At 41.9% G+C, this 24,006-nt stretch overlaps 1 protein-coding gene across 1 annotated transcript in view; it reads left to right on the forward strand.

Annotated features, from left to right (window-relative positions):
• Positions 1–24,006, forward strand: part of GTF2F2 (general transcription factor IIF subunit 2) — a 194,930-nt gene that overhangs the window by 134,539 nt on the left and 36,385 nt on the right. The window lies entirely within an intron of this gene.

Consider the following 24,006-nt stretch of genomic DNA (forward strand, 5'->3'; position numbering starts at 1 on the left):
ATTAAAATTTATCTTACCTTTTCAGAAATTTTCTCTGAATCCCAGTCCACATTGGTGGCCACATACTGCCAGATATTTCCCATTTATTATTCCAGCATTTATAGTTTCATGGAATCACTAATGAAGTAGCCACTTGCTATATTTGCTTAGTCTCCATAGCAACAGTGTCTTGGTTAGTGTACACCTGGGTAGCTTCCTATAGTATGACATGATATGCAGGCAATATTCTGATTTCTACTCAGAGGCAACTGTAATTTTGCCAAATGGTATTTTTTAATTTATTAAATTAAAGTGGTTTGATCCCACTGTTGTATTCATTTGGCACCCATCACAGTCACAGGATCATAGAAATTTTAATTTGGAAAAATGATTCATACTTGCAGTATATATCACATAGACCAGCTTGAGAAACATTGCTTCTGTCACCATAAACAGCTTATTTAATCCCTGACCTAAATATTTTAGGAGTCAAAAAATTGATCAAATTGGGGATGCTTTATAGTCTTGGGTGCTTTAGCTCTAAACCATTTTAAATAATGCTAGTTATAAGTCTTCAAATTATAGTATAATAAATATGAAAATTAGAAAGTACTTATTGTCACAGGAATTTTTCCAGTCTTTCATGGTCTAGTTTCTGTTGGGTCAGTCTTCTTGAACTACATCACCTCATTCATTTCCCTTCCTACACACTCACTTTCATTTCCTCCTTCAGTCACTACTTCAACTAATGGTTACGTATTTTCATTTTTTGAATGTGTTTCCTTCAGACTTCACATTAGTATAAACATGTATGTACCTTACAGAAAACACACATTCTTTAATACATGTTTTTTGGAGAGGATAGTGTAGCCTGTTTGTGGCGATAAAGTTCACAGTTTCAAGAATCTAAATGACATAAAGATAACTGCTGTACCATCTGTTATAAAATATGTAAAAGCTTACTTTAAACTACCAAGTCTGTTTCATACCTCAATTGCTTTTATCAAACACACTCCATATTTCAACCCCTACCTTGTGTGTGAATTAAATCCATAGAAGCCCACTTTCCTTTAGTCATCTATATTCTCATTTTGGACTGTATAAAAATATAAGCTCAAATCCTTATTAATTTCTTTCTGGGCTCTAAACATTGAACCAGGAGAGACATGTGCATGTTTTAAAGTGTGTTCATTCAGATGTCTATGTGTGCATGTGCATACATAGTTTTCCATTTGTTTCTGCCTGAGTCGGTTGTCAGACTGTGCTGAGACCAGGGTCATAGGGGTGGCTGCCTTCATGGCGTGTTACCTTGGACTGATCGTGATCACAGACTGTGCCTTGCCTTCAGCCAGCATTGCTAGGGAGAGCTGAGGGGAAGAGCTTGGTGTAAAACCATTATCACAATGGGAGAAATTTTTTGAGTCAGAAAAGCATGAGTTTATGCTTTCTTACTGGTATTTAGTCTTATCAAAGATGTCTACCAAAGCAACATTTACAAAGATAAATTACCCTGATCATCATATCAAAAGCTTAGCAAAATAAAATAGATTTTGTTAATCACTTCTCAAATATACATCATGTCCTATTAATATAGTAAGTATCCTGTATAATAATCTGTGCCATCCAAGCATGTTAATGATGCAAAAATATTTTCATACATTTGTTTTGGGCCCATAATAGTAGTCATTCAGTGGCTGACCAGAGCTCTATGAAGAAGAGCCTGATATCCCTAACATTGTATAGGAGTTAACAGTCTAGAACATAAGGAACTTAAAGGTAAAGCTGCTTTTAAAAAATGGATCTAGCAATGCAAATAAAATAACACATGAATGGATTTGGGGAACATGGCAGCATGAGTAGGGTAGTGGAAATCTCCTCCCAAAACCATATATATTTTTGAAAATACAACAAATAAAACTACGCCTAACAGAGACCAGAGGATACAGTACAACAGCCAGGCTACATCTGCATCTGCGAGAACGCACCTTCTCACAAAGGGAGTAAGAAACAAGCTGCAACCCGGAGGGAGGAAAGGAGCTGGGGAGGGAGTGGAAGCCCAGGACTGCTAAATACCCAGCCCTAGTCATCCACACTGGGAGCGCAGACACACATTGCATGGTGTGCTGGATACTAGGGAAATGGAAAAGTAAAACCTGTGAGCAGGTCCCCACAGCCAGCTCCCCTGGGACAAAAGGAAAGTGAGTGCTTTTTGAAAGTCTTAAACGGACTGGGGCTTCACAGCTAGATGGAATCGCCCCGGCACACTCAGCCCAGCAACTGGGAATTCCAGGGAACTTCAGGCACCCAAACCCCCTGGGTGGCAATGCAGCTCTGAAGCCCCTCACATAAACAGCCTGCCATTCATTCCCCCTCCGGCGCAGCCCTGGCAGAGCAGCCTGGAAGTGGCCATGCCCACAGCAGCCGCCCAGAGCCTCCTCCCAGCACACAGCCACCCAGGCCAGATCCAAAAGCCGCCACTGGTGAGCAGCTCCCTGGCGCAGGCAGAGGAAGCCAGGGCAGGGTGCAAAGGGACACCATTCTTGCAGGAGAGCACACCCGGCACGCTGTCCACTCCTGCAGGGCTCTGGGCTGCCCCGCCCACCGCGGCTTAGGAAATTAACCTGGAGCCTGCTCCCAGTGTGCGGATAACTGTCACAGACAGCAAAGAATGGCAAGGTGACCAGCAAGCAGGAAGGGACTTTGTTCTTCCAGCTGACACATGCGCTACCTGTCTACGACTACCTCTATCACCATGAAAAGATAGAAGAATTTGTTCCAGTCCAGAATCACCCAGACAACCCCTGAGAGAGGGCCTGGGGAGATAGATTTAACCAATCTTCCTGAAAAGGAATTCAAAATAAAGGTCATAACCATGCTGATGGACCTGCAGAGAAATGTGCAAGAGCTAAAGGATCAATTTGGGAGGGAGAATACGGAAATAAAACAATCTCTGGAAGGACTTAAGAGCAGACTGGATGAGGTGCAAGAGGCTGTTAATGGATAGAAATCAGACAACAGGAATACAGAGAAGCTGAGGCAGACAGAGATAAAAGGATCTCCAGGAATGAAAGAATATTAAGAGAACTGTGTGACCAATCCAAGCAGAATGATGTTCACATTATAGAGGTACCAGAAGAAGAAAAGAGAGAGAAAGGGATAGAAGGTGTCTTTGAAGAAATAATTGCTGAAAACTTCCCCAAACTGGGGAAGAAAAGAGTCTCTCAGACCATGGAAGTCCACAGATCTCCCAACACAAGGGACCCAAGGAGGACAACACCAAGACATATAATAATTAAAATGGCAAAGATCAAAGACAAGGACAGAGTATTAAAGGCAGCCAGAGAGAGAGAAAAGGTCACCTACAAAGGAAAACCCATTAGGCTATCATCAGACTTCTCAACAGAAACCTTACAGGCCAGAACAGAATGGCATGATATATTTAATGTAATGAAACAGAAGGGCCTTGAACCAAGAATACTGAATCCAGCACGATTATCATGTAAATATGAAGGAGGGATTAAACAATTCTCAGACAAGCAAAAGTTGAGGAAATTTGCCTCCCACAAACCACCTCTACAGGGTATCTTAGAGGGACTGCTCTAGATGGAAGCACTCCTAAGGCTAAATAGATGTCACCAGAGAAAATAAAATCACACCAAAGAAAGCAGACCAACCAAATACTAAACAAAGGCAAAAAATAAAATCACCTAATCACAAAAGCAGTCAAAGGAAACACAAAAGAGTACAGATTAAAACACCAAACATAAAGAATGGAGGAGGAAGAATAAGAAGGGAGAGAAATAAAGAATCACCAGACTGTGTTTATAATAGCTTAATAAGCAAGTTAAGTTAGATGATTAGATAGTAAAGAAGCTACCCTTGAACCTTCGGTAACCACGAATCTAAAGCCTGCCATGCAATAAGTACATATCTTTCAGTAATCACCCTAAATGTAAATGGACTGAATGCACCAATCAAAAGACACAGAGTAACAGAACGAATAAAAAAGCAAGACCCATCTATATGCTGCTTAAAAGAGACTCACCTCAAACCCAGACACACACAGACTAAAAGTCAAGGGATGGAAAAAGATATTTCATGCAAACAATACAGAGAAAAGAGCAGGTGTTGCAGTACTTGTATCAGACAAAATAGACTTCAAAACAAAGAAAGTAACAAGAAATAAAGAAAGAAATTACATAATGATAAAGGGGTCAGTCCAACAAGAGGATATAACCATTATAAATATATATATGCACCCAATACAGGAGCACCAACATATGTGAAAGAAACACTAACAAAATTAAAGGAGGAAATAGAATGCAATGCATTCGTTCTAGGAGACTTCAACACACCACTCACTTCAAAGGACAGATCCACCAGACAGAAAATAAGTAAGGACACAGAGGCACTGAACAACCCACTAGAACAGATAGACCTAACAACATCTACAGAACTCTACACCCAAAAGCAGCAGGATACACATTCTTCTCAAGTGCACATGGAACATTTTCCAGAATAGAACACATACTAGGCCACAAAAAGAGCCTCAGTAAATTCAGAAAGATTGAAATTCTACCAACCAACTTCTCAGATCACAAAGGCATAAAACTAGAAATAAACTGTACAAAGAAAACAAAGCAACACACGAATCTAAATCCACAGAATGTCAGGACTGTTTTCACCCACATCTTATTTAGAAGCCCTTTACTTATATGCCAAGTTTACTGTCTTTGTACTAAAACCATTTATAAAAACCTAGGTTTGAGTCAAGCCAGTTAGTATTTTTATACATTTAGAACAAACAGACTGAAACAATTTTGTAATGCCTCCTAATACCAAGAAAAATCCCTACTAATATCAAGAGAAAATTATTTTATTAAACTCATAAAATGGTATGATCAGTTCTTACTAAGTCTCTCTGTAGGCTCTATGTAAACGAAAACTTACATGTTGGTCAGAAGACTTTGTGTCAGTGTTGCACAGTCCCCCACCAGGTGATACTGAAAGGAAAGGATCGACACACAGCAGCAATTCACCGGAGAAATCCACTTTATTAGGGAAAGGTGCTGGGTTATATAGGAAGGGGCATGGGATGATTGTGGTGTTACTTCTACAGGGCTGGTGGCTGTTGGCTAGGTGCTGGGATTGGGAGGGGGGCGAGGTGATTGGGCTTCAGGTGGCGCTGGCGGGAAGCGAGGACCCCCGAAGAGAAGCCGGAAGTTTGCCATCTTACTGGTGGGGGCCGTTCATTCCCCCCTTTTTCCTCTATGGGGTTGTGGACGTTGCTTTCTCTCTGACTGCTTCCTGCTGAACAGGGGCGGAGAAGGGAGTGAGGGCTTGAGGATTGGAAGGAAAGGGTTGATAGGACTCCCCACAGTAAGGATGAGTAGATGTGGACTTCTTCAGGTTGGAAATCAATGAAGGTTCCCTGTAACCATAGGTCGAGGACCTGTTGATTCCAATGGTGCCAAGAGGATATGGGTGTCAGGAGCCAGGCGTCTGTGGCCATTGTTTCCAGGAACAGTTTCCAGTGGAGAGAGGGGTCCATCTCAGCGTGTGGTGAGGAGGTCACGTGAGGGTGAGGGATCTTCTGTGGCCAGAAGCTGGTAGTTCCTGAGTAAAAGCTGGTTGAAAGCTTGATTAGAGATTTTTCCGACTTGGGATTTGATGAACTTTATTATACAGGGTAAGAAGAGACAGGTGAGAAGAATGATTATTATGGGGCCTGTGATGGGCCAGAGCCAGGTGAGGAGGGGGTTTGTTAGTATTGATGAGAATGGGTTGGAATTGGAAGCAGAGTGGAGACTGGAGTCAAGGTCGGTGAGTTTGGTGATGTCAGTTTCTACAATGCCAGATTCATTGATGTAATAGCAGCACTCTTCCTGGAGGAAGACGCAGGTGCCGCCCTTCTCAGCTGTAAGCAGATCTAGGGCCCGCCAGTTTTGAAGGGTGAACTTAGCTAGCGAAGTGACCTGTCTTTGGAGAGAGGCTAGGGAATCAGCAGTGGATGTCAGGGCTCCCTCAAGTTTGGCGTTGAGATCTCTAACTGCCCATAGAGAGTGACCCAAGGCTCCTCCCAAAAACCCTGCCCCAATGGCTGAGGTGGTCAAAGAGATACCGACCATGATGGGAAGAAAAGCAGCCTTTTTTGTGCACGAGGGCAAGGGAGGTTGGAGCTCAAGAAATTCTGCCATGCTGTAAAGTGTAAGCTGTGGGATTAGGGTGACGAGAATGCAGGGTGTATCGGAGTTGAGAGGCAGTGAGTTGAAAAGACTGTCATTACACCAAAAGAAGTGTCCCGGTTGCATAAAAGTCTTAGAGCCAGAGGTAGGGGTGTAGATAGAGAGGCAGTGAAGTGTGCTGGAGGGGGTGGAGTTGGGCCTACACAGTGGTGGATGGTGAGATTATCTGCATATTCTGGTTCCCATAGGGGTATGTCTGCCAGGGGGCGGAGGGGTTGTCTTTCTGCATGGAAGGAGTCGTTGGAAATGTTAAGGGGCACGGCGGCCAGCAGTGGCGCTGTAGTGATGCGCACAAGAAACAATTGGCGGTGTTGAGGGTGTGGTTGAGAAAGATGGTGGTGTCTTGAATGAGCTGTAACCAAGAGTAGGAGGAATAAGAAGATGAAGAGGCGCCGTCAAGAGTTTGGATAATGACTTTTTCAGAATGTCTGACATCTGATGCAACTTGAGAGATCTGGGAGTGAGAGGGAACATACTCTCAAGAGATATGAAGGGTACCGTGGGGGGTCGAGGACCCCCCATAGTAAACTGAGGCTGTGACCCTGGCAGCCCATCGAGAGTCCCAGGGATCTGGGATTGATAAGGAGAATGAGCCGTTGGGATAGTTCATGAAATGGTTGGAGGAGTAATACTGTGGGTACCGGGAGTTACCCATGTAGTGAATGGCGTAAGTAGGGACATCCCCCGTAGGTGTCTGGCCATCGCCTGCAATAGGCTTGTTTTTCGTCATAGAGGAAGCAGAGGTAGGGAGAATAAAGGTAGCTGTTAGTGAACACTTCGGTGGAGGGAGGAAAGTGGAGGTATAAAGGCTCAGAGCAGCCTTTCAGAGGGCAGTCTGATGTGGCAGTGAGGGCAGTAACTTTTGTTTGATGCTGTGTTTAAGTCTGTCTGACTTTGAATCGCCATACAAAGGAGGCTGGGGTGGTGGGGAAGACAATAGGAATGAGGGAAAAAAGCGAGAGAGCGGTAAAGGAGGAAAAAGTCATGATTCGGGTATGGATGGCAAAGGGGGTGCACGGGAGATGCGGAGTTTCAAGGGATCAAAGGGATGAGGCGTGGTAGAGTAGACAACGTCTTGGGCTGTATCCGAAGGACTCTGGATTGTGACTGATGGGTCTTGGATGTCCAGAGAAGGTGGGTCCTGGGTGTTTGGTTTCAACCTGGAGATATGAATCCAAGGGGTGACAGAGTTATCAGGCAGTGAGAGCTTGGCGGCCGAGGGGGTGCAGAGAATAACTGGGTGTGGACCTTCCCATTTCGGGGTGAGAGAGGGCTGATCTTCTGGCGGCTTATAAAACACTAGTTGGCCGGGCTGTAAGACAGGAGGATTTTGGGAGGCGGATGGATCAGGAAGGAGCCAATCCTGGTATTTCCACAATTCAGTGCGGAGGAGAGAGAGTAGTGGAAGGGCCATATTGGGAGGAATTGGTCCTTTGTGGGAAGGGAGCCCCGGGGGTAGAATCGGGCGGCCGTATACATGATCTCAAAGGGCGACAAGAAGGAGGGTTTCTTTGGGAGGGCCCGAATGCGGAGTAGAGCTAAGGGAAGTAAGCGAACCCAGTCAAGGTGTAGTTCTAGAGATAGTTTGGTCAGGATGTCTTTTAGAGTCCTATTGGCTCTTTCTACTTTTCTCGAAGCTTGTGGTCGATAAGGACAATGTAAATGCCAGGGGAGCGAGAGCGACTTGGAGAGGTTCTGGATAATTTGGGCAGTGAACTCAGGGCCGTTATCTGATTGGAGGAAAGTGGGCATCCCGAACCTAGGAAAGATCTGGGTGAGGAGGATAGAGGCAACCGCGGACGCTCATTTGTTAGTGGTGGGGAAAGCTTTGACCCATCCTGAAAATCTATCTACTAACACGAGTAGGTATCTGGTACGCCGTACAGGGGGCATGTTAGTGAAGTCTATTTGCCAATCTGCAGCGGGGACATTACCCCTTGCTTGATGAGCTGGGAAGGGTCGGGCCTTGAGGAGGGTATTAGGATTAGTGTGTTGGCAGATGGTGCACCTGCAGGTGATTTGGTTAAGTAGGGTTTTGTCTTCAGGAGAGAGAGAAAAAAAAAGATTGTAAAAAATGGATCAAGGATTGGGGGCTGGGATGGAACAGATCATGTAAGAGGCAGAAGAGAGACTCTTTGTCCTGGGATCAGAGGGTGTCTTGTGATAAGGCTGAAACCACAAGGGCAGATGGATTGTTGTCTGGTGTGTCTTCTGATAGGGCAACTGACCGGGCTACTCTGTCGGCTTTGTTGTTACCTCTTGCAATGGGGGAGTCATCCTTTTGATGTGATTTGCAGTGGACTATGCCTAGTCGGTGTGGGAGTTGTGAAGCCTTTAGAAGTTTAGTAATTAAGGCTGAATTAGTTGAATTTCCTTTTGTGGTGAGGAGGCCTTGTTCTTTCCATACTGCCGCATGAGACAAGAGAATGTGTAATACGTACTTGGAGTCAGTGTACAATGTGAGAGATGTGTCCCGGGCCAGAGTGCAAGCTCTGGTGGCTGCAATGAGTTCGGCCTGTTGATTAGTTGTACCAGGGGGTAGGACTCGTGCCTCAATGACATCTTCGAGGGAGACTACTGCGTATCCTGCGTAGTGGGTGCCCTCCTGTTTAAAGGAGGACCCATCAGTAAACCAGATGAGGTCAGAATGTGAGAGGGCTCCTTTGGAGATCGTGGAGTGGCATGGAAGGAAGTTGTGAAGGGCTTCCAGGCAATCATGCGAGGGAGTATGAGGAGAGTAGGGTAGAGGAAGAAGAGTGGCCGGATTCATGGGCTGGCAGGGGAGGAAAGAAATGTCTGGATTTTGGAGGAAAGAGGACAGTAAGGTCAGGAGTCTGGAGGGAGGGAGAGTCTGTAAACTTTTGTAGGTTAAGAGATCTTTTAGGTGATGTGGGGACAGAATGGTAAGGGGCGCCCCGAATGTTAATTTATGAGCTTCTTTCTGCAAGAGCTGCCCAGTGGCTAATGCCCGTAGGCAGGGGGCCCATCCCTGAACTGTGGGGTCTAATTGCTTGGAGAGATAAGCTACTGGGGCAAAGGATGGGCCATAATATTGGCCTAGGACTCCTAGAGCTTGACTGGACCTCTCATGAATGTATAATGAGAAGGGTTTCAACAAATCAGGGAGATGGAGAGCTGGAGCTTCCACAAGGGCTTGACGGAGCTTAATGAAGGAGTGTCGGGGTGAGGATGATAATGGTTCTTCAGGGGGGCCCTTGCTGAGGTTGTATAGGGGTCTTGCCAACAGGGAGAAGTTAGGGATCCACGCTCTAAAATACCCAGCCAGGCCTAGAAAGGAAAGGATTTCTGTCTTGGTTTTGGGAATGGGCAGGTCAGAGAGGAGTTGTTTTCTGTCTAAGGTAATAGACTTTCTTTGTTGAGACAGAAGGAATCCAAGGTAAGTGACAGAAGGGGAAGAGATTTGAGCTTTGACAGGGGTTACCCGGTAACCTCTGGAAGCTAGAAGGTTAAGTAGAGACGCAGTGTCAAGTTGAGACTGTTCCCACGAGGGACTGCAGAGCAGAAGATCATCTACATATTGTAATAAAGTGGACTTGGAGTGATGATGATGAAACTCTTTGAGGTCCTGAGCTAGGACTTCTCCAAATATATGGGGACTATCTCGGAAGCCTTGTGGCAAAACTGTCCAAGTTAGTTGTTCAGAATGTCTCGTGCATGGGTCCGTCCAGGTGAAGGCGAAAAAATCTTGGGAGGAAGGGTCCAGAGGGATAGAAAAAAAATGCGTCCTTGAGATCTAGGACTGAGAGGTGGGATGCGGAGGCAGGGATCTGCGATAAAAGGGTATATGGATTTGGAACTAAGGGATGGATAGGGACAACGGCCGTGTTGATGAGGTGAAGGTCTTGGACAAGGCGGAAAGATCCGTTGGTTTTTTTAACAGCTAATATGGGGGTATTAAATGGGGAGTGAGTGGGTCTGAGGTAATTTTTGTTTAAGAGATCTTGAATGATGGGTTGGAGGCCTATGAGGGCTGAAGTGGTTAGGGGGTATTGGGCCTGACAGATATACTGAGAGGGGTCACGTAATTTGATAGAGGCAGGGGGACATAGGGCCACGGAGCGGCTTGTGATATCCCAAACTTTGGGATTTACAGGGTGTATGAGGGCAGAACCGGAGCTTTCATTGGGTAGAGGGGTGTCGTCGGCTATGAGGGCCATCAGAAAGGGAGTACTGGGGGCTGTGGGAGTGGATATAGTTATGGAAACGTGGAGGAGAGAAAGGATGTCCCGTCCTAGTAAAGGGATGGGACACTGGGGCATAACCAGGAAGGAGTGGGAGAAGGGTATGGGATTGTCTTGGATTGTACAGAAAAGGGGGGGCGGGGTTTAATGAGGAAATCTGTTTACCTCCTACCCCGACTATAGGAGTAATGGCTGGCGTGGTAGGGCCCCGGTATTCTCGCAAGACTGAGAAGGTGGCTCCTGTATCTAGGAGGAAGGAGATGGGGCGACCTTCTACTGTTAAAGTAACCCTGGCTCCTGTTTGGTGATGGAAATGGTCGGGCAAGAAGCCCCCAGGCCCCGTCAATCTTCTTCTGCCAGCCCCACTACGGCGGGCTTAGGATGGGTGTTGTTCGTCCAGCCACCCCTTCGGGTGGTTGGGCAATCAGACCCCCAGTGGCCCTTTTTGTGGCATCTGGGGGTAGGAGATCTGGGGAAGGGGCACGCCCTTGACCAATGTCCCACTTTTCCGCACTTGAAACAAGCTCCTGAGGGGGGCTTGTTTATAGAGGGGCACCCAGGTTGTGGTTTTATCAGCTGGGCCAACATTTGGAAATTGGCCTGATCAGCCTTTTGTTTATGGCATTCTTTCTCCTCCTTCTTCCGGTTATGGAAGACTTTAGAGGCCACTGTTAGGATCTCAGTCTGTGGGGTAACAGGGCCCTGTTCTAACTTTTTGAGTTTAGCTTTAATGTCAGGGTAGCTTTGAGCTAGGAAGTATGTCATAAGGACATGTCTTCCTTCAGGTGTTTCTGGGTCCAGGCTGGTATACTGTAATAGGGCTTGAGTGAGTCTAAGAACTCGGAGGGGGTTTCATCTCTCTTTTGAATTATGTCTTGGAGCTTTTGAAAATTGACTACTTTACGAGCTGCTTTTTTCAGACCTGCTATTAAGCAGGAGGCAAAAATATCTCGAGAGTGGAGACCCACGGCGGTGTTATAATCCCAGTGTGGGTCTTGTTCGGGGACAGCAGTGGGGCCAGGGGGATAGGTGGGGTCAGTCCTGTGGGTTTCGGTAGCGTGCGTTTGGGCAAAGTCCCAAACTCGTCTATGCTCTTCAGGGAGGAGAGTATTGGCCAGGAGCATGAAAATGTCATGATGCGTGAGGCTGTAAGACTGGAGGGTCCATTGAAACTCCCTGATGTATGTCGTGGGATCAGTGGAAAAGGGACCTAGGCGTTTCTCTAGTTGGGCTAAATCTCCTAAGGAGAAAGGGACATGAACGCACACAATGCCTTCGGATCCTGCTACCTCCCAGAGGGGGGTGATAATTTTGGGAGGCCCTCGGGACCGAGTCTGAGGGGGACTGAAGGGTTCTGGCTCAGTCTGTGTGGGGGAAACAGGTGATGGGGGCAAAGACGTGATAATTTTGGGAGGCCCTCGGGACCGAGTCTGAGGGGGCAAAGACAGAGGAGGCTCCTGGAACTTAGTTAGAGGGGGGCTGAAAGGCTCAGGCTCATCTGTGGGAGGGGGGGAGGTGAGGGGGACGGAGGAGGAGGAGGGGGGGAGGTGGGAGAGGAGATGGTGGTGTAGGGAGGGGAGGAGGGGGAAAGGAGAGGACAGGAGGCTTCTGCGGGGATGGAGGCAGCAGTGGCAGCGGTGGTGGTAGAGGAAAGGGTAGGGGCTCTTGTAGGAGAAGAGGGGGAAGGGAGAGGATGGGAGGCTTCTGCAGGGGTGGGGGCTGCTGAGGTGGAGGGTGAAGGGGTTGTAGGTGGGGAGGGGCCGAAGGAGGAAGCCTGTATGGCGGAGGCTTGTCAGCTGGGTCAAAGGTAATTTAAGATGGACTGGGATTGTGGGGAGGGGAGGGAGATGGCTTGCAGGCTAGGAGAACTTGGGGCGGGGAGCTGGTGGTGCAGAGGCTGGGATTTTGAGCTAGGAGGCAAAAAGCTTGATATAGGGAATCTCCTTCCATTTTTTCAGGCGCTGGCAGTAGTTAAAGAGATTGCGAGTGATGTTAGGATCAAGAGTTCCCCCTGCGGGCCATTGGTTATTATTGTCTAGGGTGTATATTGGCCAATCTTGGGAGCAATATTTATGGAGAAGTTTTGGTTTTATATCAGGCGTCAGGGAGTGGGTAGCCAGATGCTTGAGCAGGCATTCAAGAGGTGAACTTTCAGGGAGGGATGAGGAGGTTCCCATGGCTAAAGGACAGAGAAGGAGACAAACGGGAAGACGAACGGAGATCCTCGGACTGGAAGCAGACCGCAAGGAGACAAAGGGCCTCCCTTATGATCCTTGGTGGTCTGCGGAATCTCGTATACAAGTTGGAATTTCTTAGGAAGTGTGGGTCGTCACCCAGACTTCCCTAAGAAGGCAGAGTGCCGGAGTCACGAGGTACCTAGTGCTAGGAATTTTCGGCAGACAGAACAGATTTCGGCGGACGGAACAGAAGTGGGGGGAGGGAAAGGGAGCGTTCTCATCCGCAAAGGAGTCACCTCGTTTATGGCTGTCAGAGGGGGGGCCTGAGGGTCCGCTGCAGCCGTGAAGGCCTGAGGCGGGGAGAGTTCCCTCCTCATCCCCGAGCGTCAGGGCCTTGCCGGACGATCACAGTCAATGGCACTGCGATAGCTCGGGGAAGAGTGGCCCACTCTGGGGAAATTTTGCTTAAAAAGTTTAAGGCCTGAGGCGGGGGTTTATGGCTGTTGGAGGAGGGGCCTGAGGGTCCGCCGCAGCCATGAAGGCCTGAGGCGGGGAGAGTTCCCTCCTTGTCCCCGAGCGTCAGGGCCTTGCCGGACGATCACCGTCAATGGCACTGCGATAGCTCGGGGAAGAGTGGCCCACTCTGGGGGGAAAACTTACCTAAAGGCCAGGGAGGAGTGGTGAGTGTGATGAGCCAGCACTGGAAGAAGAGCACGAGGGCAAGCTGCTGCTGGTGTCGGGGGGAAGACGGGGCCCAGTTGGGGTGTCCCATCTCCCGGGTTTCGGCACCAATGAAAGGAAAGGAGCGATGCACAGCAGCAATTCACCGGAGAAATCCGCTTTATTAGGGAAAGGTGTTGGGTTATGTAGGAAGGGGCATGGGGTGATTGTGGTGTTACTTCTACGGGGCTGGTGGCTGTTGGCTAGGTGCTGGGTTTGGGACGGGGGCGAGAGGTTATTGGGCTTCAGGTGGCACCGGCGGGAACCGAGGACCCCGAAGAGAAGCCGGAAGTTTGCCATCTTACTGGTGGGGGCCCTTCAGATACCAAACCAGAAGCCTATTTATCAGTCAGTGGATAAGCAGTTTGGGGAGCTCACAAAAAAGTAATCGAAGTTGAATATCTGTTGCGAGGGGTGGCAACAAGAACTGAAAAAATAGTGAAAATAAAAAATTTTAATCTAATAGTTATTCTCAGCACTTTGTCAGTATGGTGAACATATAAGTATTAGTATTTCTGTTATGAAACTAAGTAAATTTTATTATTTATTGGTAATTTTTAGCAGTTTCTTGTTTAGTCTTTAAAGAATTTTTTCCACCAAGGTAAAATCTGTGTAACATCGTAAACTCTCACTCAGAACCAAATCCCAACCTTAAATTAATGAATACATTTTAATCCTTAATGAAAAGTTTTTGCATTGTTTATTAAATACTTTATTATTAAGTATTTTTAATCAGGATGTATATGATGTGATTTGAGACTATTCAAAAGGTTGCAGTCCCCCATGTGTTGCACTGAACTGCTAGACTGACCGCTGCACCTGCAGTTCTCTCATCCGGTCCATTCTCTGAGTCACATATTGTTGTGGGAATCTGAGTGAATTGTTGCACGGGTAGAATCACAGGGAAGCAGAGACAGGAGTAAGTTATTTAGCCAGGTGGGAGAGTTTAAGCAGCAGGAGCCTCTAGAATTAGTACCTAGGCAAAACTCGACTTTCTATTTATGAAAGTAGTCTGGGGAGAAGAAATGGTTGGTGAAATCCGAGTTGCATGAATAAAGTGCTGGTGGTGTGAAGATTTCCAAATGCCATCTAAGTGATCCGCCCCACATGCAAAAGTTTCTGAGGGTCAGTGTAGCTAAGTATTGGGTAAAGTATTTAAAGGGTATAAAAACCTAATTCTTACAGATATGGACAGAAAAGAGTCTACATTTTATTGATTAATGAAGGCAACCTGTTTGGCTGTTGAAGTAAAATAATACATATGAAATAATCCAAAGCTATATAGAAAATCTAGAGAAAAAAAGGTTAGTGAGAAAAATAGAGGACACTGGTCATAGTAAAATAGATATTCACAATAAAGGGAAGGAGAGGAATAAAATCGTTACTTAATTCATTGCACCAATATGCAGTTTGTCTGAAGATGACCCTGTCTCCAGGGAAGAAAATTATATAACCTCCTTGAATCATATTTTAATATGATGAGGAAGATGGGGAAAAATAATTTTTGACATTTTGTTTTTAAATGGTTATGAGTTATCTGCATAATTTACAGAGATGTTATGTTCAATGCATTTTTCTACTTTTGTTAAACTCATATGTTCTAGTCACTACTGGTTGAGAGTCATATATGAGAGATTAATTTGAGTGCCCTAAAGATTAAATCCAAAAATATTTTGACTACATCTAAGATTCAGTGAATATTTAAAATCATATGTATAAATCATTACCCAAAACTGTAAGCTACCATATTTTTATGTCTTTTGGTGCTGTGGTTCAAATTATAATTAGTTCTAATTAGCACTTCCATGAGCAATTAGCATTTCCATGAGCATTACTGTGTTTTACCTTCAGCTGAATGGCATTTAGAAAGAAATTTTCTTATCCTTAAACATAGAGGAGATCAGAAAAAGAGATTTAATATGATATAGCCAAATATCCCCTATCAGAATAAATAAAGGATGAATACAGATTCCATTAGTCTTCATTTTAAAACCCAACCAGTGAGCCAGATTAATTATTAAGTGTTGTTAAATATTCAAATAACTCCCATATATTTCTGTTCAGTGTGGCTACTTGAGTGAAACAATGACTACAATAATAGCTAATGCACTGAACACATACTATGGAATAGGCTTTTCACTAAGGGCTTTATAAAGATTATCTCACCTATTTCTGTTGGTCATTATTCAAGGTCATTCTGTATGCCATGGGTTTGCTTTAGTCTTTGACTTCTTTAATGCAAAATTATCAGCATGAATCTGAATACAAAAGATATTTCTTTGTCACTCTTTTAAATATTGAATTATAAATGTTACTGGTCCTTCTCGTAGATAAGCTTTCACATCCAACCCTGAAAACCATACCAAATTATTTAGGCTTTTTACTTTGTTGAAGTTTGGAGGAGGGAAACAAAATGATAAGTTCTTAAAATGAAACAAGTATTTTTGTCATCCATCATCCATTGGAGTTTAGAGTAATTTCATTTCTAGCGCAGAAAAAGTAGCTGCTTGGTTATGTATTGAGAAGTAGTAAATGGTCCCTGCTTAGCTACTTTATTTTTCTCATATATTTTACTTTATGCCTCTACTAAAATAGTGACTTGAGTATTTGATTAACAGGAAAAACATAAGCAGTAAAGGTTTCTTCTTCATCAGGTGCTGCACCTTCCTTCTGACCCCCTTACCCCCACCCTGTCCTCTCTGCCTACCTCTCTCCTTTTTCTTCCCCATCTCACACAGACTTACAATGGCATCCAAACATCCCAAGGTGAAAAGCAATTTGCTTTCATAGATGATATAGGAAACCATGCCTGACGTGGACTAAAGAAAAAAATATATTGCAATAGATAAATTACAAGTGACTGAAATTTATAATTATTTGAATAAGAGCTTCAGACAATGCAAACCTTAGACATGCTCTTATGAACTGTCATCCCAGACTTGTAAGAACTAGTTTTGTTGGGTGTGCTGTCTTCCTCCAATGTGGGCATTTGTTGTATGTGCATACAGCCAGAGCACTGGTGACCTAGACCTAATGGTACTGCTGAGGTGAAAGATAACCATTGGACATGCCTAAGTTCAAGATTAAAATAGATAACATAAGGAAAGAGTGTAAGAGAAAAGGAAACTATATAAGATAGTAAAAATGTTCTGGCCTTTTGAGGTAAGATGTTTATATTTTGGACTATTTAAGTCAAGATTTTTTGTCATTTAGCTAACAAAGGTAAATAGATCCACTCTGGAATGTTGCGGTTGTATTCTTCCTGGAAAAGTGAAAATTTGATAAGTGATTGACAATCTTACATTGTTTCAGTGAGAAGCAGAAATTAGGCAGTAATCACACACACAAAAAAAACCAGAAACAAGACACTTAAAAATGTCTTCATTATACTGTCATTTATTTTACCATTCTCAACACATACTAAATATTTGTGGGTGACTGTCATTTCCAACAAGTGTCTAGGAGAAAACCAAGTTCAGCATGAAGCATCATTCCATCACTGGATGAAAGCCCCTTCTGAACATCTTACTAGCTTTGTAATGGACATACTTTGGATGTAATATATTTTCTTAAATAGCTATAAATATTTTTAATTTGGATAGTAGACACTTACCAACTTGAAAAAACATCTGAATTGCTTCATTATACTTAAGATGCCATTACAATACAGGTGAAGACCACTGGGCAAGGAATCTTGAATTCTTTTTCCCCCTCTACTTCTGACAAACTGTATGATCATGGGCAAGTCACCATTACACTGGGACCTAACTAGCAATTTGAATTATATTATTTTCATGTAGAAAAATTCAACTCAGTGTCAAGTCTGTCATTAAGAGGAAGCCATGTGAAATTGCTAGTTTTATAAAAAAACAAAAACAATCAATTTTCTGTATTAAAAAGGAGATTATTTTTTTATTCTTAATCTAAGCACTGGTCAGAATGCACTCTCCTAAGAACAATCTAGGAGAGTCCATCAGCCAACTCAAGGATTTTCCTCAGAATGGAGGCATGGATTGGAGGTGGGGGGAATTGCTGGTTCTTCCACAGAACTGTATTCTTGATGCAGGTGGTAACACACTTGTGTCATGACTTTCACACTTCTAGTAATAATTCTTAATTCTTTGCTGTTGCTTTACTCAAAACAAAAAATAAAACCCCTTGGGTATAAATATTATAGATCAGAGGGCTTCTAACTTGTGACCTGGTAGAGCTAGTGTATGTATTTTTTGGTTTTAAGGGGTTATTTTTATTATGTAGAAGGAGAGTTGTCCTTTTTAAAAACTGCATTCATTGACTGTGTAGTAAGTGATTGCACATAAAGCTCTGCATTTTCTAAAAGATCTGATGCTAATACTGTATTTTTTTTCCTACAGAGTAGCAATCAGCTAGTGCTCACTTGGGATGGAGCGTGTGCTCTATTTCCAGTTCAGCACAGCCCCTGCCTCTCACTCACTGTTTCTTTCTAGACAAATGCCCCTGTAGACCCACTGAGTTTGTGGTTCTCTTGCACTATCCAGTAGAACTTTGCATTTGTAGAAGTGTTCTGTATCTGTGTTGTCCAGTATGATAGCCATTAGCCACACGTGGCTATTGAGTACTTCAAATGTGGATAGTGTGTATGAAGAACTGAGTTTTAATTCAACTTAATTTAAATCATTACATATTGCTAGTGGCTACTATATTGGACAATACAAATATATAGTGGAGTATTTTCCCTTATTGGATATTTTCTGCAGAGTGAAAATTAGAGTTCAATATATTTTACAGTCTCTTCTTTTAAATGCCATTTCTAAATGTTAGCATATATTACTGTGAATCTTAAGATTTGACACCCAAATTACCATCTCTGATTAAATGTAGTCTAAAGCTTTTCTCATTCTTTTTTTCTTATTTATGCAGCATATTTATATTACATACCTCTTCTAGGCCCTAGGAATATGAGCAGGGTCCTGCTTTTTCATGAAGCTTACAGATAATAAATATTTAGGAGAGACACTTAAACTACTTAATTTAATATTTACTATGTATAATCTTTCCAGTAGCCCTGCCAGATAAGGATGTAATTCAGTTGCTTGTCACTTGCAAGCCATAAAACTTCTTCACTGCCACATTCTCATAGGTCAACATGTATTACTGTTACAGTTCTTCTGAGCAGCTCTCTTTGTCCTATTCCCAGAATATTGAAACTTCCTATAAATGTCCTGTTTTAAAACTAGGTCTCTCCAGAACCTTTTCATATTAGTAAATCAACGCAGTGTGCGCATGGTTATTACCTCACCTGGCCTTTCTCCCAGCCTTCTGTCCGCCTGCTGCCAAGCTGGGCTTTCTTCTGAAACTTCCTTTTCTGTTACCCTCCTTCGGGCCAAGTGTGTACCTCACAGGCAGTCCCAGTGCTTCTTGCCATGAGACTTTTCTTTCTCACCCTGTATATGTCAGCCTCCTTCTCCTCGGGAGGTACTGTTTACCTCCTTCACCACTGTACTTTCTCCCTTCCAAAAATGAAATCAAAATCTTAAGAAAATACACATTCTTTTGTGAAACCTTTAATTTTAACAATAGCAAAAATTGCAGTCAAATTCAGTTACAGCAAAAAGGATAGATGGATGTTAAAATAATGGTATTTACATTATGAAATGACTCCTACATTGGCAGTATTTGTTCAGCATTTTTTTGTCATTGTTTAATTCTATACTTGATAACCAGGTTAGCAAGGCAGTATTAGGGTTTTCTGCTTAGGCATGAAAATCAAGCATTATTCTAGTATTTGTTAATGTGGGACTTGGCCTTTTCCTTTGTGATCTAATTGTCAAAAAAAAAACAGTGTAGTTTGTTCATTTGCTTAACAAATATTTATTGTTACTTTTATATGAGTAGTACTGTACTTACCAATGAGGTAAATGAAGGATCTATTGACTAAAATTTGTAGACTTCTCTTCCCTAATTTGCCAACAGCTTAGAGCAATAGAATTGGGCTTTGTTCCATTTTGTTAGATCATACCAGTGTTTAGTCTTTGAAATATCTGGCGGATGTTTATGCTACCATTCTTTTGGGTTTTTTAACATGAGTTTTTTATTTCTGAAATATGCTAAATGATTTGAAAATTGGATTCCCAGTACAGTACATAAATCTTAGTGAAGTGTGATGAAAATCTTTAATTTTGATAATGGTGATTATGGACCGTGATTATAGCCTAATGACTGGTGACACTGACTTAATAGAATTTTTTTTCAGTGTTGTAAAGGAGAATGTGCTCGTGTGTGTGTATCTGGTATATGTGTTCTTGTGTAGAATTGGGCTAGTTGTAGGCAGATTGATGAATGTCAAGAAGTACTTATTTGGAATTTCAAACATTATTTGCTGTAGTTGTGGTTTTATTAGTGTTTCAGCTCATAGATCATGTAGCCCTTGAGCTACTTCTTTGATGGGAAGAAATAGTTGAAACTTATTTTTTAAAATAATAATTCTAGAAAGATTAACAATTCAGTGAGTCCTCAGCTTCTAAGGGATGGAAGTATATTCTAAATTGTCATAAAGTGTTCAAGTATTTTTTTAATGGTTTATAAAACAAAGGTAAAACAAGATGCCCAGCTGCATCTAAATGATCATAGAATATTATTTTTCTACTACTGTTTCTTGAAAATAATGCCATATTTTAAATTTTTCTTTAAAAGTTAAGATCCATTTTTTTAAATGATCAGGACACTGAAACTTTAGGCTGCTCCCAATCCATCCTGAAACCTCTGTATGTAGTTTGCTGTTTAGCTTTACAAACCAAATATTTCAAATGGTGTTATTTTGTACTAACCCAGATAAACCTTATTTTGACTTTAAAGGCACATTGAGGTCAATGACAATTAATTTAGTGCACTGAAATGGCGTTGCAAATTGTTCTGACACCTCAGGAGGTAAAGTTAATTGAATTATTTAGTGTTAAGGGAAGAGCCCTGTTAAATTATTTTAAAGTATTTAAGATTAATTAAGGTATTTTAAGATTTAATTCTTTAAAAATTTCATATATTCAGTCGATAGATTAACTTTTGAGTTCTGAATCATAAGACACCCTCTTTTAATTAAAACAAAACCCTTGGAGTTGACTTTCAAGTATATAAGAAGAAGGTTAAATTGTTATATGAGCTCTTTATTTTTAAAAAGTTAATTCAGTGTTTTTCTTTATGTATTTAAAAGGTTAAGCACTTTGAGGATAAAAATGGCATGACACTCTATGGATGATGGCATTAGCTTGTAGAACTGTTGCATTAGAATTGAAAGGAAAGTATGCCACATAAACCTGAATCAGAATGCAGTGCATGCAAGTAAATTCAAGTGCAAGAGTATGATAAGAATAAGCTACCATTTATAATGATGCACTTACCTCAACAAACTGAAACCCTGAGGAATTTTCAAATTGTGAAGTGATAGGAACAATCATTTAATGTGGAAGGAAAGGGTTAGTGCATGCCTCCCTCCTTGAGTTTCTCGTAAAATCAAATTATGTAGTGAAATGATTGAAACAGGGAAGATAATTTAGTGGCAGCATAACAGATAGATTACCATTTAGAAAGGCCAGACCCCTGAAAACTGATTGCATTAGGGGATAAGACTATGGTTAGAATACAAAGAGGGGTTCAGAAATGGGCTGCTACTTTTTTTTTTCTCAAGGCATTACAACATGCTCATTTCTAACACTTTGTAAACACTCCTACACATGGCTGTAATCACTTTTTTCTCTCTAAAGGCTTACCTTTTAGTCACTTTGAGACATTTCTCAGCTCAGAGGAGTCATTTCCACCCAATCTTTTTGCCTCATCTCATCTCATCTCTTAAAAACATGAGCAGTTCTACTCTGGCTTACATGTTAATCATCACTTCATAGCAACATGTAGTCATTTGTCATAGTGCCAATCCCTGTCCCTCACAGTAATGCAGTTAATTAGTTGTAAATGAGTGTTTGTTTAATGCTGGTCTTCTGCTAGAGCAAGCCTTTCCTTTACTGATTAAGGTAGACACCTAATAGACACTTGCTGAATGATTGCCAGCAAGAGGCTCCCTCTAAAATCTGGTCATGGCACAGCTGCAGCCTGATGTAGGTACGGGAGAATGGTGGATAAAGTTGGAAAGATAAACAGGAACTAGATTCCAGAAAGACACAAAGTCGTGTGAAGGACCTTGTGTTTCACCAAAGAACAATTAAGAGGCCACTGAAGGATCATAAATCCAAGTCTGTCTTTAAATGGACATCTCCCTTCTAGACCTCTAGCTAGTGCTTTCTTCATGGTTCATAGAAAGTATATTTGGGAAGTGAAAAGCAAAGTAACATTGTACATAGGGTTTATTGTTATATATACAGTAACATTCTAAACATGTTCCTAGAGTATATGTCTTACACTATATAAAATAATTATTTTATATATTTGAAGATTTATAAATAATTGGAAGAATTAAAATATTTAAATACATAACTAACTATACTGAATTTAAGGATAATAGTAAAAACAAGAGCTCTAGTGTTTATAGCTTTTGAATTTAAAAAGCAATTGGTAAATAGATAATATCTTCTGAGTAACTTGGTGTTATATACCTAAAAAATAAACAGAAGTAGATAAACAATTCTTCCAAAGATTTAGGTAATAAGAGTGTTTTAAGGATAAAAGCCACATGATCACCTCAATAGATGCTGAAAAAGCATTTGACAAAATTCAACATCCATTCATGATAAAAACTCTCCACAAAATCAGTATAGAGAATACGTATCTCAACAAAATAAAGGACACATATGTCAGACCCACAGCTAACATCATGCTCAATGGTGAAAAGCTGGAGGCTTTTCCTCTAAGATCAGGAACAACACAGGGATATCCAAGGTCACTTTCATTCAGCATAGTACCAGAGGTCCTAACCAGAGCAATCAAAGAAGATAAAGTGATAAAAGGCATCCAAATTAGTAAGGAAGAAGTAAAACTGTCACTATTTGCAGGTGATGTGATATTATATGTAGAAAACCATAAAGACTCTACCAAAAAACTATTAGAACTAATAACTGGATTCAGCAGAGTTGCAGAATACAAAATTAGTACACAGAGGTTTGTTGTGTTGCTGTATACTAACAAAGAACTATGAGAAAGAAAAATTGGGAAAATAATTATATTTACAGTTGCATCAAAAAGAATTAAATACCTAGAAATAAACCTAACCCAGGAAGTGAGAGACCTATACTCTGAAAACTACAAGACACTTATGAGAGAAATTAAGGAAGATACAAATAAATGGAAGTCTATCCCATGCTTATGGATAGGAAGAATTAGTATTGTTCAAATGGCCATCCTGCCCAAAGCAATTTATAGATTCAATGCAATCCCTATCAAAATACCAGCAGCATTTTTTAATGAACTATAACAAATAATCCTAAAATTCATATGGAATCACAAAAGACCCTAAATAGCCAAAGCAATCCTAAGAAAAAACAAAGATAGCTGGCAGTATTATACTCCCTGACTTGAAGCTATACTATAAATCTCTAGTATTCAAAGCAGTGTGGTTCTGGTACAAGAGCAGACCCGTAGATAAATGGAACAGAATAGAGAGCCCAGATATAAACCCACACATATATGGTCAATGAACCCATGAAAAGGAGCCATGAACATGGTCAATGAACCCATGAAAAGGAGCCATGAACATACAGTGGGGAAAAGACAGCCTTTTCAATAGTTGTTGTTCAGAAAACTGGACAGATACATGCAAGACAATAAAACTGGATTACTGTATAACTCCATACACCAAAGTAAATTTGAAATGGATTAAAGACCTAAATATAAGACATGAAACCATAAAACTCATAGAAAAAAAATAGGGAGAAAATCTCTTGAATGTAAACATGAGTAATATTTTCCTGGACACATCTACGGAAACAAAATCAAAAATGAGCAAGTGAGACTACATCCAACTAAAAAGCTTCTGTATGGAAAAGGACACTATCAGCAGAACAAAAGGCAACCTACAGTATGGGAGAATATTCATAAACAATTTATAAAGGGTTAACATCCAAAAATATAAAGAACTCATATGCTTCAATACTCAAAAAACAAATAACCCAATTAAGAAATGGACAGAGGACCTGAACAGACAGTTTTCCAAAGAAGGAGTACGGAAGGCCAACAGACACATGAAAAAATGCTCTACACTACTAATCATCAGGGAAATGAAAATCAAACCACAATGAGATACCACCTCACACCAGTTAGATGGCCACCATCCAAGAAACAAGAAATAACAAGTGTTGGCAAGGATGTGGAGAAAAGGGAACCCTCCTACACTGCTGGTGGGAATGTAAATTGGTGCAGTCACTGTGGAAAGCAGTATGGAGGTTCCAACAGCCAAGAAATGGAAGTAACCTAAGTGTCCATCAGTAGATGAATTGATAAAGAAGAGGTAGTACATATATACATGGACTATTATTCAGCCATAAAAAAATAAAGAAATCCTTCCATTTGTGACAACATGGATGGACCTAGAGGGTATTTTACTAAGTGCAATAAGGCAGGTGATGAAAGAAAAATGCCATATGATTTCACTTATTTGTGGAATATAAAAACAAAACAAAATGAACAAAATAACAGTAGACTTATAGACAGTGAGAATTGACTGGTGCTTACCATGGGGGAGCAATTGGGATGGGTGAGTGGGGA

This window comes from Manis javanica, chromosome 9, assembly GCF_040802235.1.
Source record: "Manis javanica isolate MJ-LG chromosome 9, MJ_LKY, whole genome shotgun sequence".
NCBI lineage: Eukaryota > Metazoa > Chordata > Mammalia > Pholidota > Manidae > Manis > Manis javanica.